The sequence below is a fragment of the Triticum dicoccoides genome, chromosome 6B (genome assembly GCF_002162155.2).
Source record: "Triticum dicoccoides isolate Atlit2015 ecotype Zavitan chromosome 6B, WEW_v2.0, whole genome shotgun sequence".
Lineage (NCBI taxonomy): Eukaryota > Viridiplantae > Streptophyta > Magnoliopsida > Poales > Poaceae > Triticum > Triticum dicoccoides.
Genome location: NC_041391.1, coordinates 129,179,795 through 129,190,409, shown reverse-complemented (window position 1 = coordinate 129,190,409; position 10,615 = coordinate 129,179,795). Strand labels below are relative to the sequence as shown.

Here is a 10,615-nt window from a genome sequence, read left to right as displayed (position 1 = left end):
CATCTGATTCGTGGACTGTAATGTGCTATTTTTACAAAAGTATTGCCTCCGTCCTAAATTAGTCGTCTTAGATTAGATTTACGGATGTATCTGACATGACATCAAAACATGTCCAGATATTTTGTTTTCAGAAGTCGCAGGGCTCTGGCCTTTTAAGCCGGTATTTCTGTAGTTCCTTTCTCTAGATTTAACGATGGAAGAACCAGCCGAATTGGGCAGCGTATGCACAAACCTGTGTCGCCTGGTTACTCGTCCTTTGCTTTATCTGAGTTCTAAGAGATTAACATATGGTCTGACGTTTGGCTGATTATATATCGAAGGGGTGGTGGTGCAGTTGGCTAGCGCGTAGGTCTCATAGCTAAACGTGAGTGATCCTGAGGTCGAGAGCTCGAGCCTTTCTCACCCCACCTAAAATTGGCCTTGTGATGATGAAATGCTCAGTGACAACTTGGGTCGTCACATCTCCACCTGAATGAATCATCAGGTGAAATTGAGCAACTCTGAAACTGGTCTTCTTTTTTCCTTCTTTTGGTTAATTGCTGGTTTGTTACTACTGCAGATTAATCAGATATACTATTGTTTTCTTTTGACCTTGAGATATGAGATACTATTGATTCTCATAGCAAGAACTGAACATTTCTTTGCTCGTTCTCACATCTCTGAAACTAAGCTTTCTTCAGTGTAGTACTAGTGTACTACTACAACATTTCACAAAGAACACGGTAAAATTACACTGAACCGAGCGCCAACCAACCAAAATCTCATATATGATTCGCGACCTCCATTGCCTTTTACTTCCAACACTCACATTTCAAGTTATTTATTTATTCCACCACAAGACATCATCGTCAACCCCAAAGCCTGTGGCTCTAACCGTGCATGGCCTTGAGGATCTTGCGGCAATCCTCCGCGCAGGTCGCCGCCGCATCAGCATCAGCAGCGTCTGACTCGCCGTCGACGACGCAGCCCGAGGCCTCCCCGCAGACACCCGGGCACCCGCCGCCAATCTGGCCGCCCAGGGCGCACACCATGCCGCAGAGCGGCTTGCAGAACAGCCGGGGGTGCCTCAGCCTGCAGTCGGAGTAGCAGCTCACGTAGCATTTGCAGAACGCCGACGCCGCGTCGGCCGTCGGCAGCTGCTGCGCCGACGACAGCAGGACGGCGAGGAGCACGCAGACGGCCGCAGCCTTCACTCTCGCCTTCTTCTTCCCCTCCATTACTTCTGGTTCTTGTTCTTCCTCTTGCCTGTGAGCTGTGACAGTCGCTGGGCTGCCCCTCTCTTTATACCAACGAAGAAGCTTCTTCTGCTGCACACGGCATTGACTCCGCAAGAAGCTTCTTCGGCTGCACATGCCATTGTTTCTCGGAGAAGATTTTCTCTCCAGAGATGAGCTAGCTTGATTCAGGAAGAAGCTTTTCCTTTTGCAGAGATGATCATACATATAGAAGCTCAGATGCTCTTCCCAGAACAATTATGAAGTGAACTACTTAAAACACTTTGCTGTTACAACTACCCCTCCCTGTTCCATGAATCGACACATAAGTTCTATCATCTGTTTCTTACCTTTGTATTGCACACATACATATAGAGAGGAGTGTGTAGTACACAAGTTATTGCTCAAGCAATGCATATGTACGTGCTGATAGGCTTTGTGATCGGAGTAGGCTAGTAGATCCGGTACACCTACCTTCTGCTGGTGCAGACGAACTTGATCCAGCGCCGGCCATGGTGAAGTAGGGGCCGGTGATGGCAGAGAGATGGCGGCGGTGGTGGAGCTTCCCGTGAGCGCCGCGCTAACCCTAGATCGAGAGTGTCGATGGGGATTGTGGCAGCGATTAACCTCGTAAGTCGTGCCCCGGCCCCCACCTCTGTTTATATAGCACGGGTCACAGGGGCCCACCAACCATGGTTTGATTGGGCGCCCCTGACCAGGGCGCGAGTCAGGGGCCCGTTCGACCCGTTGGGTTCGAACGGGAGAGAGATCAACCTAACATTCTCCCCCTTGATCTCAATTTTACTTTTAACTCTATACTTTCTAGTTTATTTGTTTCATCACATATTGGTACATAGAGCATGTTTCATCGTCACAGCTCAATTGCCGATAGAATCATTCAGCTACAACATACATTTTGTTCAGAAACAAATTCTGTTACTTTTGGGCCTATCCAGGAATCATAAGGCTTTCCCTTAAACCCATGCCGGCTAAGTGTTCCTTGAACACATTGGGTGGTAAGCCTTTCTTTAGCAGATCCGCAAGCATATCTTTTGTCTTTATATGCTCGAGACTTATAGTTTGATCATGGATTTTATCTTTCACAACATAATACTTTATCTCTATTGTTTTGGCAGCATTACTCGACTTGTTGTTGTGAGCGTAAAATACCGCGGGCTGATTGTCGCAGTACATCTTTAGTGGTTTGTGAATACAATCTACCACTTTCAAGTCGGGTACAAATTTCTTTAGCCATATCGCCTGCCCCGTGGTTTCGAAGCATGCTATGAATTCTGCATACATCGTGGATGATGCAACTGTCGACTGTTTAGAGCTTTTCCACGAAATAGCTCCCCCAGCGAGGGTGAATACGTATCCCGACGTGGATTTTCTATCATCTTTGTCCCCCGCAAAATCTGCGTCTGAATACCCTTTTATCTCTAGGGAATCAGATCTCATGTATGTTAGCATATAGTCCTTCGTGCCTTGCGCATAATGCAATGCTTTCTTTATCATCTTCCAGTGCTCTATGCCTGGATTCTCTTGATATCTACCGAGTACCCCGGTGATAAAGGCTAAGTCAGGGCGAGTGCACACTTGTGCATATTGCAAGCTGCCAACTGCCGAAGCATATGGTACTCCTTTCATTTGATCGATCTCGTACTAGTTTTTGGGACATTGGAATTTCCCAAAACTATCGCCCTTAACTATAGGAGCAGGTGTGGCTTTACTCGCATGCATATTATACTTTTTAAGAACCTTTTCTAAATATGCTTTCTGCGATAGTCCTAAGCTCCATTGTTTCTATCTCGGTGAATTTCTATGCCCAAAACATATGATGCTTCACCAAGATCTGTTATGTCAAAATTCGAGGATAAGAACTTCTTTGTTTCTTGTAGTAGACTAACATCACTGCTAGCAAGCAGAATGTCATCCACACAAGATTAGGAAAATATATTTCCCATTTTAAACTTTGCATAAATGCAGTTATCCTCAATATTTTCTTTAAATCCAAAGCTTTTAATATTTTGATTAAACTTTAAATACCACTGCCTGGAGGCTTGCTTTAATCCATAAATGAATTTCTTGAGGCGGCATCCCATATTTTCCTTACCTTCCATGATAAAACCCTTGGGCTGTTTCATGTAGACATTTTCTTTTAAATCTCCGTTGAGAAATGCCGTCTTTACATCCATTTGATGTAACTCTAAATCAAAATGAGCAACTAATGCCATTATGATTCTGAAGGAATCCTTACATGAGACCGGAGAAAATGTCTCTTTGTAATCTATCCCTTCTTTTTGTGTAAATTCTTTTGCCACGAGTCGTGCTTTATATTTTTCTATATTCCCTTTAGAGTCATACTTAATTTTGTAGACCCATTTGCAGCCTACTGATTTGGCTCCTTTAGGAATTTCCTCTAAGTCCCAAACATCTTTGGAACTCATTGATTTCATCTCGTCTTCCATTGCCTTCATCCACATCGATGAATGAGGGCTTCTCATGGCTTCTTCATATGAGGTGGGATCTTTTTCCATATGAACCATTTTTGTGTTATAAACTTTAAAGTCAGTAGAAATAGCTGACTTTCTTGGTCTTGTAGACCTTCTAAGGGCCTTAGTTTCTGGCACATTCTGTGCCTCAACTTCTAGCACTTCTTCTAAAATTTGCTGCTGCAGCTCCCTTTCATGCTCAACAACGGGCTCAGTCGGCTCCTGACGGACAGGTTCCGGGTCTGCCCCATAGTTGTCATGGGTGGAGTTGCAACTGGTAGGGAGAAAAATGGCTCCTGGATCATCGGATTAGGTGCATGCACCCTCTTCTCCTCAAGATCAATTTTCCGAGCTACCAAGCTCCCCCTCACCATTTCGTCCTCTAAGAAGACTGCATGTCTCGTTTCTACAAACTTTGTATATCTGTCTGGGCAGTAGAAACGAAAACCCTTTGATCTGTCTGGATAGCCAATGAAGTGGCAACTCACTGTTTTGGGATCTAACTTTCCAATGTTTGGATTAAACATTTTGGCCTCAGCAGGGCACCCCCACACCCTGAAGTGTTGTAGGGATGGCACCCTTCCTGTCCATAGCTCGTACGGTGTTTTGGGCACCGACTTGCTTGGTACTCTATTGAGAATGTGAATGGCGGTTTTAAGCGCCTCCATCCATAATCCCAATGGCAAGTTGGAATAACTCATCATGCTGCGCACCATATCCATAAGTGTACGTTGCGCCTTTCAGCTACTCCATTTTGCTGAGGTTCGCCCGACATTGAATACTGGGCAACTATGCCAGTCTCCTGCAAGAACTTTGCAAAAGGTCCAGGGACTTGGCCATATGGAGTGTGCCGACCGTAGTACTCTCCCCCACGGTCGGACCAAACTATCTTTATTCTTTTATCATGCTGATTTTTAACTTCAGCTTTGAATATTTTAAATTTATCCAACGCTTTAGATCTTTCTTTGATTGGATAAATATATCCATAGCGAGAGTAATCATCTGTGAATGTTATGAATGAGTCATATCCATCGACACTTTTCACCGGAAATGGTCCACAAATATCAGTGTGGATGATTTCTAGTGTGCCTGTGCTATGGATTGCACCTTTTTTGATTTGTTTTATGTACTTTCCTTTAACGCAATCTATGCATTGTTCTAAGTCTGAAAATTCTAACGGAGGAAGAATTTCACTTTTAACTAATCTTTATATTCTCCCCTTCGAAATATGGCCCAAGCGACAGTGCCATAATTTCGATGAGTCGAATGTTCTTTTTCTTTTCTTTTGCTCTTTATTTGACGTGGAAACATTTTCTTTCACATTGCAAACGTAATAAACTTTTTCACGAAGTGATAACAAATAAAGCTCATCATGTAGTAAAGCATCACCCACATAAGCATTATTATACCAAATGGCACACTTGCCATGTCCAAAATAACATTCATAATTATCTTTGTCCAAAGAAGAAACACTAATTAAGTTTCTATGACATGATGGAACAAATAAAACATCTCTAAGTATAAGATTGAATCCGCCAGCTAACTCCAAGGAGATGTCACCGACAGCTTCAACTTCTGCTTCAACTCCGTTTGCCACTTCAATGCGTCTTTCGCTTCTTAGCGTAGTTCACGTCGAATGGAATACCTGTAAAGAATTTGCAACATGAACAGTTGCTCCTGAATCAATCCACCAAGTGGATTTTGAAAACTGTGTATACAATGATTCATTTACAAATGAAACTATATTGTTACCTCTTTTTGCCATGTCTGACTTCAGCCAAGCAGCGCAGTCTTTCTTGTAATGCCCTTTCTGCTTGCAGTGGAGACAAGTGTCTTTGTCCATTGAGAAAGGCTGTTACTGATGCTGATGCTGATGGGGGACTTTTCCATGCTTTGAAGGAGAACTTTTGTTGTTTTGACTGTAGTCCTTTTTCTTGTAATCCTTCACATAGTTGAGTGAACCACGATGTGTGGCTTTGAGTCTTTCCTCTTCTTGGACACACATTTCTATTGTCTTTTCAATGTCCCATATGTTCCAGGGGTCATATTATAGTTTACAACAAAAGTTTCAAACTCCTTTGGCAGTGAAGCCATGACCAGGTGGACCAGGAGCGTTGGTTTGATCTCCAGATCCTCATCCATGGGCTTTAGCTTTGCTGCCATATTGCTCATCCTCAGGATGTGCTCTCTTATTCCATGACTACCACCCGTGTAGTGCTGTGTCACCAGTTGCTCTAACACTTGGGTGGCATATATCTTTGAAGAGCCAGTGAACTGGCTCTTTATCTTTGTAAGCAACTCCCTTGCGGAAGTGCACTCTGCAATGGAGCCCACAATGGCGCTCTCAATTGTATTCTTTATAAAAGCCATGCATTTTTTGTTTGCATTGACCCACTTTTGGTTATCTATGAGGTAGGACTGCTCCAAAGGAGCATAGTCCCTCTTCTTTTTAGCCCATGCATCATCATCATCAGTGGCCTCTCCTACTGGCTCTGTGGGTCTGACCGGCTGTGGTTTCTCCACAACTCAGTCAAGATCAGCACAAACAAATGCCAGTTCAACTTTCTTCCTCCACTCAGTGTGGTTGTCACCTCTGAGTGTCAGAACTTCTTTTAGGCAACTCATCAAGTGAAAGCCTCCTGAAATCATAATTTAAGTGACATCAGTATAACAATCATATGCAATAATCTAACGTTGGTCAAATTAAACATACAATTGTCTATGCAATTAAATCTATATTACCGTTGGGCAAAATATTAGAAATAAATGCACCTTTAAATTTCAATAATAAAACATGATCATGTTATTAATAACGTTGGTCATAAAAAATAACATAATCATATCATTTCAATAATTACTTTCACATGCTCTTAAATACATAATTCTATCTAAACTTTTATTTCCTTTTAAAGAGCACTAATAATTATTTACGCAGCGGAAAAACGTGAATAAAAATTCACGAACTTTTTTTTAGTTCTACAGAAACTTTTACTTTGACCGAATAAAAAATCATGAACTTTTTAATTTTCTGTATAAAATTCATGAGCATTTCTTTTCTGAAAATTTTCTGTTTGCATTTTCAGAAACTTTTTCTGTCACTTTTCTATTTTCTAAACAAAAAATTTTCGTTGGAAAAATTGCATAGAAAACCTATCAGGAAACTGCCCAAAAAACTGGACAGAAATTGTTAAAACGAAAAGAAAACAACAGCTCCAGCCGGCCTCGGCCTGGCGCGGGAGGCCCGCAGCGGCCCACGGCCTGCTCTCCCGCGTGCTCACGCAAACCGAGCCTGGCCTCGGCCTGGGCCGCTGGCCTTGGCCCAACACGGCCTCCTTTTTTGGCCCAAAAAGCCTGCTCAACTCGCTAGGGTTCCAGTTGTGGCCGTCCGCGAGATCTGACGGTCGACCGCGCCTCTCGCTCGAACAAAACAGATCGCAGGCCATAGGGAGGAAAACCCTAGAACTCATTTCCTCCCGCGCCGCTCGCTGCCTCTGTCTCTCTCTGCGGCGGCGAGTCTATGCCAGCGCTCTGGTCGCGCCGGTCGCCGGCGACGGCGTCGACGGCCACCATGCCGCGCCGCGGCTACCTTCCCCCTTCCCCTCTTCTTTCCCCCTTCCTGTGACAGAGAGAGCGAGAGAGAGGCACGGCCAAGCCCTCTGCTCCCCTTCGCGCCCGCTCTTGCCCTCTCGCTACTCTCTCGCCCTCTCGCTCGGTTCCGGCTCCGAGAGCCACGCCGGCGCGGCGAGCCAGCAACCCCTTCCCCCTCCCCATTCCGTTTCCAGGAGAGAGAGGAAGACAGAGAGGCTATCCTTTTATCTTTTCATTGAGAGGAAGAGGAGTGCGGCCAGATCGCGCCGTGGCTATCCTCCTCGTCGGTCGCGCGTCCTCCCTAGCGGTGAGCGCGCCGCCGCCGAGGGATTTGGCCGCGGTGCTAACCCTCCCCTTTTTTGCGTCTTTTTCCTTTCTTTTCCGGCGAGCAATTGCTAGCTCCGGTGGTTCTTCTTCCGGACACCTCGGCTTGCCGATGCGCGTCCGAATCGAGAGGAATGGCGCGGCCTTGCGGCGGCGTTCTTTGCCGCCGAGGCCCGAGGCCATACTCCGGTGAACTTTTGGGGTTTTCTTTGCTCTGCCCTGCTAGGGTTCTTTGGGGAGGGACTTTTTTCTTTCTCTGTTTTCTTTTTACCAAAAATCTTCTAGCCCGATCTGGCTACCTGATACCATTGACTTTGTGATCGGAGTAGGCTAGTAGATCCGGTACACCTACCTTCTGCTGGTGCAGACGAACTCGATCCAGCGCCGGCCATGGTGAAGTAGGGGCCGGTGATGGCAGAGAGATGGCGGCGGTGATGGAGCTTCCCGTGAGCGCCGCGCTAACCCTAGATCGAAAGGGAGTGTCGGTGGGGATTGTGGCAGCGATTAACCTCGTAAGTCGTGCCCCGACCCCCACCTCTGTTTATATAGCATGGGTCACAGGGGCCCACCAACCATGATTTGGTTGGGCGCCCCCGATCAGGGCGCGAGTCAGGGGCCCGTTCGACCCGTTGGGTTCGAACGGGAGAGAGATCAACCTAACATGTGCATCTTATATAGATATAGGCTTGTAGTGCTCGTTTTCAGGGTCCCATTTCTGATCTGTAAGCCTCTATATTAGGCATACTTGTGCAAATTTGCAACGGTGGCATTAGTGGCACCATGTGAAATAAGAGTGAACTGCAGTCTTTACCCCCTAAGTTTGACATTTTCGACACTAATTATTCCATTTAAGAAAATTTCATTTATTATACCCCATTTAACAAAAGTGTTGCCATAAATTATCCTTTTTTATTTTTGTGAGTGTTCCGAACTATAGGCCCCGATTACCAGGTCCATGTGGCGTGCCATGTCGTCGGGTTTTTCCTGGAGTTTTTTTCCTCATGTGAACCAGTCCGCGCCGCTGCGCCCGACCGGACTGCCTGATGTGAATCACACGCACCGCGGCACCGGCACACCGCACTCCTGGCGCCTGTCCCGACCCGCACCACGCTTGGCTGTAGAGCACGCACTGGTCGCCTAACCGCGCACGCAGTAACTAAATAATTGATCATGATTTTGATCTTTCATAACAACTTAATGGCCACCTCTTCAACATTTTCTTCTCGGAACGGTGATTAAGGGTACCAAACAAAAAAGAAAACCTTGTTTGTGACTCTCACGTCTCAGTAGAAGCCACTGGAACTATACACAGACAAATTATAGGCAGTTTCCCTATTACTGTGTGTTTTCATCATGTTATTACATCTGGATATATGGTTATCTAATGCTCCGATTTTACATACAGAAAAGTTCAAGTTCCATTTAACATTAGTACTCCACCCGTCCTATAATATAAGAGTGTTTTTGACACTCCCTCCATCCCATAATGTAAAACATTTTTTGACACTACTATAGTGCCAAAAATGTTTTTATATTATAGAACGGAGGGAGTACAGTGCTAAGTAGACAAGCAGTCAAGCACTGGTCACTAACATTGTTCATACTTGTTTTTTGAGGGAATGACACACTGACAAGCTAACCTGGCGGCAAACTGAGGCCCATGTTCGAAGAGCTGGCAAAAAATCAAATTACCAATGGGAGGGTTCGATCTCATAACCTGCCAACCGGTCACGCACAGTTTGTCCAACTGCCCCAGCTAGAGATATGAGAGATTTTTTTCTCCCGTTGCAACGCACGGGCCTTTTTGCTATAAGATATCATATATTAAGTGTAGTAGTAAAGTAGTATATATACATCTGTTCTAATCCGATCCATCCAGGTATACATAACTTACTGTTGGTTTATGATAATACTGAAGAAACAATTAAGGTCGCTTTATGATAATACTGAAGAAAAAAGATACATGTTTCAGGATTATATCCACAAAACCTTCTCCACAGTGATAATATGCTAAAGTGATCAAGTACAGCCATCTCATCGCAGATCTTCAAAACAAGAAACAGTGACCTGAAGTCCTGAACCCATCTAATTAATATGCATCCCGAACTGCAAGAGAACTAAAAGCCTAACCACCGGGTGTGGAAATCAGAGAATTCGGGCATGCATGAGAGGGGGGGAGATTGCCATACCAGTTGCTGCTTCCGGCTCCAACGATCACCAACATTAACTACAAGTGTCGCCTACGTTCGTCCTGCCCTCTCTGAACGAAGGACGAGTGGGGTGGGCCAGACATGGGCCACCGTGAATGAGACTGGAGGATGAGCGATGCGTTCCGCGACTGGAGGATGAGCGATGCGTGCCGCGACTGGAGGCGAGCGTGGCGCAACAGACTCAGGCGAGATATGCGTGGTAGGATTGGATGGGATCGTGGTGCATGGAAAAAAATTATATGAGACCAGGTCTCATATAAAGCAGGTGAGACCCGTCTTGATGGATGACATGTGACATTCACAAATCACAAAACATCTAATCACTCGAGCGACCTGTAAATCGGTGAGGACCTGCGTGTGCGTGTGCTTGCCATCAGCCAGGTCCGGTCGGCACAAGCTAGCGAATTAGTTCAGTCTACACAAAAATCGCCAAGGAAAAACCCGCCAACGTGGCACGCCACGTGGACCTGATAATTGGCCCCCCTAGATCAGAACACTCACAAAAATAGCAACGGGTAAACTGTGGCAACATTTTTTTTGATGGTTGGCAACACTTTTGTTTAATGGGTTATAATGGATGAAATTCTCTAAAATGGGGTAATTAGCGTTAAAAAATGTCAAACTTTGGGGTAAGAGCTGGAACTCACACGTGAAATAATGACCATTATTTCAGCTGATCAACAACAACTTGCTTTGATTAAGTAGTAACCGGTGTCAATATCCATTTCACCGTCCAACCGACCTGTGACCTGATCTGATTGTTTTTGGGGGCGAACGTAGCAACGGC

General features: G+C 45.2%; 1 long non-coding RNA gene across 1 annotated transcript; it reads right to left on the bottom strand.

Annotated features, from left to right (window-relative positions):
• Nucleotides 1-5,272: 5,272 nt before the first annotated feature.
• Nucleotides 5,273-8,339, bottom strand: LOC119326616. The gene is made up of 3 exons (XR_005158078.1): nt 7,971-8,339; nt 5,459-6,345; nt 5,273-5,351 (listed from the first exon to the last, which is right to left on the bottom strand). It is a non-coding gene; the product is annotated as an uncharacterized LOC119326616 (long non-coding RNA).
• Between the last annotated feature and the right edge of the window lie 2,276 nt (nt 8,340-10,615).